We start from the raw sequence: 6,185 nt of genomic DNA on the forward strand, positions 1-6,185 counted from the left end.
CCGGAGCATGTTCCGTAAACTTTTGTCCAGCAGTGTACTAAACATGTTCCGAAACCATTAGCGCAACTCACGTTTTTGTTGCTTTCATTGACACTGTAATCGGAACCTTATAAATTGGATCTCTCTCTCTCTCGGACGAAGACATGCGGGCCGTACTGAGATCCTCCAAGGGATGAAAGATGACAGGGCTCAACAGCTTAGAAAAGAGCGTTACATGGAAAGGCTTTCATCTCTTTATTTGTGAACGAGTTACACTTCGGTCTTTCTCAGGTAGTTAGCGGCGGTCATCCTTGTGAGGTTCTGGGTGAATCAAGCACGCGAAGCGTGGGATGCACTGTCCATCCTCACTACCCATTCGTATGTAGCCTCGTTCACAGTCACATCTCCTTATGCAGTTTAACGTACAAAAAGGGGGAGGCGGTTGCCCGCAGATTTCTGGGCATGGATGTCCGCATCCCGTCCAGACCTCATGAGGGCCGCAGGTGGGGACAGATGGACCGTGATCTTTCGTAGCTGGAATAAAGAGAAACGCGCACATTAGCAATGTAGCTATTTATTATTCTTTCTTTCTGAATTTCTGTACGCGAAGGATCACTCTTTGATATGCCCTGAACAATTTGGAGTACCACTCTAAGAAAAAAATAGTGTGAAAAGGTCATAGGTCTAAAGGTCTAGTCAACATAACGTCAGACGAAAGGGTGTGAAAGGGTGGTAACCTTACCTGGTATACCACCTCTTTGCAGATGCAGCACAAAATGTGTGTAAGAGCTGTTATTACAGCCACAGAAGCAATTTACTTTCAGGGAGTGTTGCTTTCGCACCATTGACAGTGCAATGAACATTGAGCACATTGTGTACAACGAAGATAACTACAACTAAAATTTCTTCCGGGACTTGCGCTAATCTGTTGTGCCGACTGCAACTTCGCAGGTAGAGCAGGTAGAACTTCGCAACCTTCTTCACACAACGTACGCGATAACTATTACCTGCTAAAAGGTGCAACTGCTCCACCTTTTTTTTAAAGAGTGAGTAATATATAAACTGGTTGCCACCTCTGTCTGGTTCTTCAGTCGGTTCTCTGCTGTGTGTACATCGGGTTGCTTATTCGCTCACTTACCGACTACATAAGCCGAAGTACCCGATGAGAAACTCGTTACAGCTCGCGTGTATAGCGCTGTTCGTATTGTAATGCATAAAACTCCCAATTTTAGTATTCTCTGATCGTTCAGATAACAAATATCACTTCTAAGCGGACCGCTGTTCTGACGCTAGCTGATATGACACGTATTGCGAGACAACGTTAACGAACACTTTGTTGCACATACCATGGGCTTCGGATAAAAGGAATGTCACCAGTCCAAAGAGACAGAGGGAAAGCACAGGCTTCATATTGCTCGGCGGCCCTGAATGAAAACGTGTCTAATGTTACCATGAAGTGAGAGGGGAGGTAGGCTCAGTATTGAGTGTTTAAAATACTGTTCATTGATAAGACGGCGTACTATGTGCTAATGCCTTAGTAAAAGTTCGACAGGTGCGCACGAAAGCCGCTGCCTGGACACTAAGAATCAATTGCAATATGCACATGTACCTTTCTGGTATTCGACTCTCGTCCTTGGGTACAACGGCGACGGGTAATCTATGGCACTGACTTCTGCTATGTTTCCAACAATCATACGAACAGTCGAAGGAAACTGTAGCGGATGTCGGCTCCAGAAGTGCTCATTACCGAAGCGGTATCACACGGAAGGAAACTGTGGCAGACATGAACCAAAGCAGCACAATGTACTGAAAGTCGAGTGCAATAGGGGTGGACGGGTAGGCTGAAGGCCTTGAACAAACTCGTGAAACTAAAGAACATTGATAAGATACATACCGTCCACCCCTATTGCACTCGACTTTCAGTACATTGTGCTGCTTGGGAATGCCCAAAGCAACCAGATAACAGATAATCACTAGGTATGCTCCCAAGCAGCACAATGTACTGAAAGTCGATTGCAGTGGGGGTGGACGGTATGTGTCTTATCAGTGTTCCTTAGTTTCACAGGTCTGTTCAAGGCCTTTCACCTACCCGTCCACCCCCATTGCGCTCGACTTTCAGTACATTGTGTTGCTTGGGCTGTAATCATTAAATAGATGCATAGGTGCATGTTCCTTATCAACTCGTCTCGCATGCCCTGACCCATGAGATGGTCGTCGAGTCTCTGCCTAGTCAATCCTCAATTTGTCGCCTGAGTCGGCCGCCGTGACAAAGAACAGGGAACTTACCATTAATAATTTCCCTTCAGAGAGAGAAGGGAGTCCTGCATTGGTTATGTCATTGATGCATAGGCTACAACGTGCAATTACTACACATTTTATTCCGTACATTGTTTTATTTCCTGGGCAACACTGATACGAACATGACTCTCAAGAAGAGTGTTCCGTCATCGTGAGTAAAATCTTTGCCGTAGGCAGGGTTGTCATTAGAAATCGGTGTTCTTTGGTGGCTCCGGCAACTGTGAACATTCACTAATAGGAATGCATGGTCCATCCTTGCTCCCAGATCTTATGTAGCCTTCCTGGCAGTCACACTTGTATTCAATCGCTTTCTTTTTTTTTTCCTGTAACCCACTCCTCCCATGTAACGCCCTCCCGAGGGACTCTTGGGAGTAAATAAATTGATTGATTGATTGATTGATTGATTCACAGTGAGGGGTGCAGAAAGTCGGAGCCGGTTGACCGCAGACAAGAGGGCACGGGTGTCCTCAACCGGTGTCGACCTCTCCGGGTCCACAGACTAGGCCACCTGAAATGTGAAAGAAGACGAAGATCAAATGTGTTTATCTACTGCTGCTGCTGTTCTTGTTCTGTTCACGTGACGAAGTGCCAAGAGAAATGGCACTCTGTCGGTGATACTGTGCGCGATTTCTTCCATAAATTATGTAGTCTCTTCTCCAGCCGCTTTCAGCGCATGCCGATCGGCCCCAGCAGTGAGCAAACCGCTCGTTATTTGGCCACGCCACCGTCTCTGTCACGTATTCCCTTCTGTAAAGTGGGTACCGTTTTTTTTTCCCCTTTTTTGCTTTTTTGTGCTGCCGCTGAGCGAAGTATTAGTGTTGCGCCGTATTTGTTTACGCCGAGCTATGATCAAGATCACCACCGGCCCACTATACTCTGAAAGTTCTTCTGGGATCCAATCCATCAGCGACCCAGGTCTCATGAACAGCCTGTGAACTCAAGTCGTGCCATCTCATTCTTCAGTGCCCCACCCTCGCCTCTCACCCGCAGCTTTTCTTTTAAAGTCATCTTTGTCTTTAATCTATCTCATCTTCACCTTTTGTTAGATTATCCTTTATTTCGAGGTTCGTTTCTCTTCTGTTTATTTTTTACTTCGCTTTATTTTTCTTTTGTTCTTTTCTTCATTTTTTTTTTGCGGAATAGCAAGCCGACATGCCATTTGGGTGCCCTCCCTTTTTTCTTTGTTCTAATAAGTAATCCCCCCCCCCCACACACACACAATATTCTGGAAAGGAAACCCTCGCGATATGGAGCCGATGTAGTCGGGTTTAAGACGTAATGGTATGAGGTCGGAAATACTCGTAGATACCGCCGTATGCCTATAGTGCCGGCTACTGAGCCTTTATCGCTACAAGAAAAAAAAAAAAGTTCCAGATTTCCGTCGAGTCAGCCACTACATTTTCAAAACATGTTGTCCGCGGAGCACGTTGGAAAGGAAGTCCTCCCGATATCCACAGGATGTCGGTCGTGCATAATGGTTCTTACGTGGAAAGTCGGAAATAGATATCATGCGCTTAGTACCGACTACTTAGTCAGCGCAGCAAGAGAAAAAAAAAAAAAAAAAATTCAAGGTTTCCATCGAGGAAGCCATTACATTTTCAAAACGTGTTCCAACACAAAACGGAACCTATGAAACCCTTCATCCTCGAAATTCCTTATCGGTTCTTGCTATTGTGCTCTCCGGGTCTGACTACAAGGCGTATAGCGTAAAACGTATTATAGGTTGGATAATTTATATTACCAATACTTGCTTACTATGTAAGCTTATATAAAGCAAGTTTGACCTGTGGATCAATGTGACCCCCTGCAACTGATGACGCAGCGCCGGTGTGTGGGTAAGCGCGTAAACTGCCCACGGGATAGAGTCGCCGGAGTCGCGGTTGCACAACAACAAGAACTTTATTTTTAAGATGATGAATGAGGAGTTTCATCGCCACGTCGGTGATGTGGGGAATGAACCCACGTGGGAAATGTGGGGGAATGTGAATGAATGAATGAATGAATGATGGGGTGATGTGGGGAATGGGGCGTCCTTTGTGCTGTGAAACATGTCGCGCAACAATTGTTTATTGATTCGTTGGTTGGTTGTTCGAACACGTACGCCAGATGCCCGCATTGGACGAGGTTATTTTGTTTCTGAACACGTCCGTGCTTCTAACACAAACGACAGCGTTGGATTGAAATCGGCCGCTGGCAAAAGCACATTGTGCCGTATACCGTCATGCGTCAAAATGGTCCCGTCTATTCATGCTACTTCTTTATGTTCGAGATGCTTCTTTTTTTCCAGGCGTGGACGGGTCTTCTTGGGAGGCTACAAGACCTTCAGGAATATCAAGTCAGCACTTCTGTGACGGGTAACAGTTATTGTAATGGATGGGGCAATGGACCTTTTTCACAACGTTTCTGCGCATGCTCTGTGACCCTGACGGCGCCGAAGAAGGTTCCCTACATATTCAGTAGATGGCGCCAGCTGTAGGGTACCTCGTACTTGCGCTCCTTACGCCCCCCCCCTTTTTTTTTTTTTGCAAAGAGGACGCAGGCATCGAGGCACCCTAGCCGGCTGCGCTTTGGCGCGTGCCGATCGTGTTTCGCTGGACAGCCGCTAGGATACGACACGAGTGTGAAAAATGTCCATTATACATTCAAAGACAACCACAACACGAGCCATTCACAAGCCGGGGCTCTAAGTCTCGGTTAGTCACAGAAAGTATGTGTTTGAAATCGTCCACGGCGACTGGTCGACATCCCGACTCAAAATGTCCACGTGCGAAGGAATGAGAGGAGGCATTCACCAGGTCTGCTGTGTCTAGTGGGCGTTGCTACGATAGAATGAACCACGCCTATCAAAGTGTCACAACCTCTTTAATGTAAAGTAAGGTCTAATGTCCCGCGGGCTCCGCAATGGCTGACGCATTGCAGTTGCCTTCATCGCAGGATGCAGGAGTTCCTTGGCGCTTCCAACAGAGTCGTGTCTAGAACACAGGTGGCTTTGGACGTTCTGGAACTTCGGAGCATTCGCTGTGTGGGATACACGGTCCACTGGCACTACCTGACCTTATGTATCCCTCTTGGCACTGACACGCGGGGAGACATACATCTGGACAACGAGTTGGAACTGGTTGTCCGCAGACAAGCTGGCACGAATCTGCACATCCCAACCAAATTTCTCCGGGTCCACCACACTCAGGGGGCGCCTCGTTCACTTTGGGGGAGAAATAAAAAAATACGAATTACGATCTTTAAGTGACACGTACCACACAACTTGGATGACACAGAGGAAAATAGCAAAATGCTGATTTTGGTGTTCTGTGTGTATGCTCATTGTGTGTATACATGCTCATGAAGCGATGCCCTTCGCGGCGTGTATTGTATTGCGAAGTATTGGAAATACAAAAAAATACAGCAAAATACAGAATTTTAAACAATTGAAAGCATACTGCTGCTTACAGGTGCGTGCAATGCACTGTGGTACAATGCCCTTTACAAGTGCACAAAGTTAATACTGTAGTACACTCTTAGAAAAAAAGGTGTAGCACTTACATCTTTTAAGAGGTAATAGTTGTCGCATATGTTGTGCCAAAAAGGTTGCAAAGTTCTACCTGCTATACCTCACTCTCAAAACGGAACTTCACCGCATAGCACGTTGTCCGACAACCATTGCCACGAATGATAGGGTTACCGCTTCTGATTCTGTGAGCGAGGGGGGCGTACGCCTTTTTGTAGCAATTTGGATATATGATAATTACATTTACCACCCTTTTCCACCCTTTATCAGACGCTATGTTACCTAGGTGGTAACTATGTAGAAGTTACTACCTTCTCACACTTTTTTTTAGAGTGTATCAGCGCTACACTTGATATGACGTTGCAGTATACGGAAAGAAAGCGAGCAGTCAAGAAAACAAGGT

The 6,185-nt window shown here is 46.1% G+C and overlaps 1 long non-coding RNA gene across 1 annotated transcript; it reads right to left on the reverse strand.

Moving 5' to 3' along the window:
• Window positions 1-215: 215 nt before the first annotated feature.
• On the reverse strand, window positions 216-1,750 carry LOC135400004 (uncharacterized). The gene is made up of 3 exons (XR_010424488.1): window positions 1,589-1,750; window positions 1,326-1,403; window positions 216-513 (listed from the first exon to the last, which is right to left on the reverse strand). It is a non-coding gene; the product is annotated as an uncharacterized LOC135400004 (long non-coding RNA).
• Between the last annotated feature and the right edge of the window lie 4,435 nt (window positions 1,751-6,185).

Source organism: Ornithodoros turicata, chromosome 7, assembly GCF_037126465.1.
Source record: "Ornithodoros turicata isolate Travis chromosome 7, ASM3712646v1, whole genome shotgun sequence".
NCBI classification, from domain to species: domain Eukaryota; kingdom Metazoa; phylum Arthropoda; class Arachnida; order Ixodida; family Argasidae; genus Ornithodoros; species Ornithodoros turicata.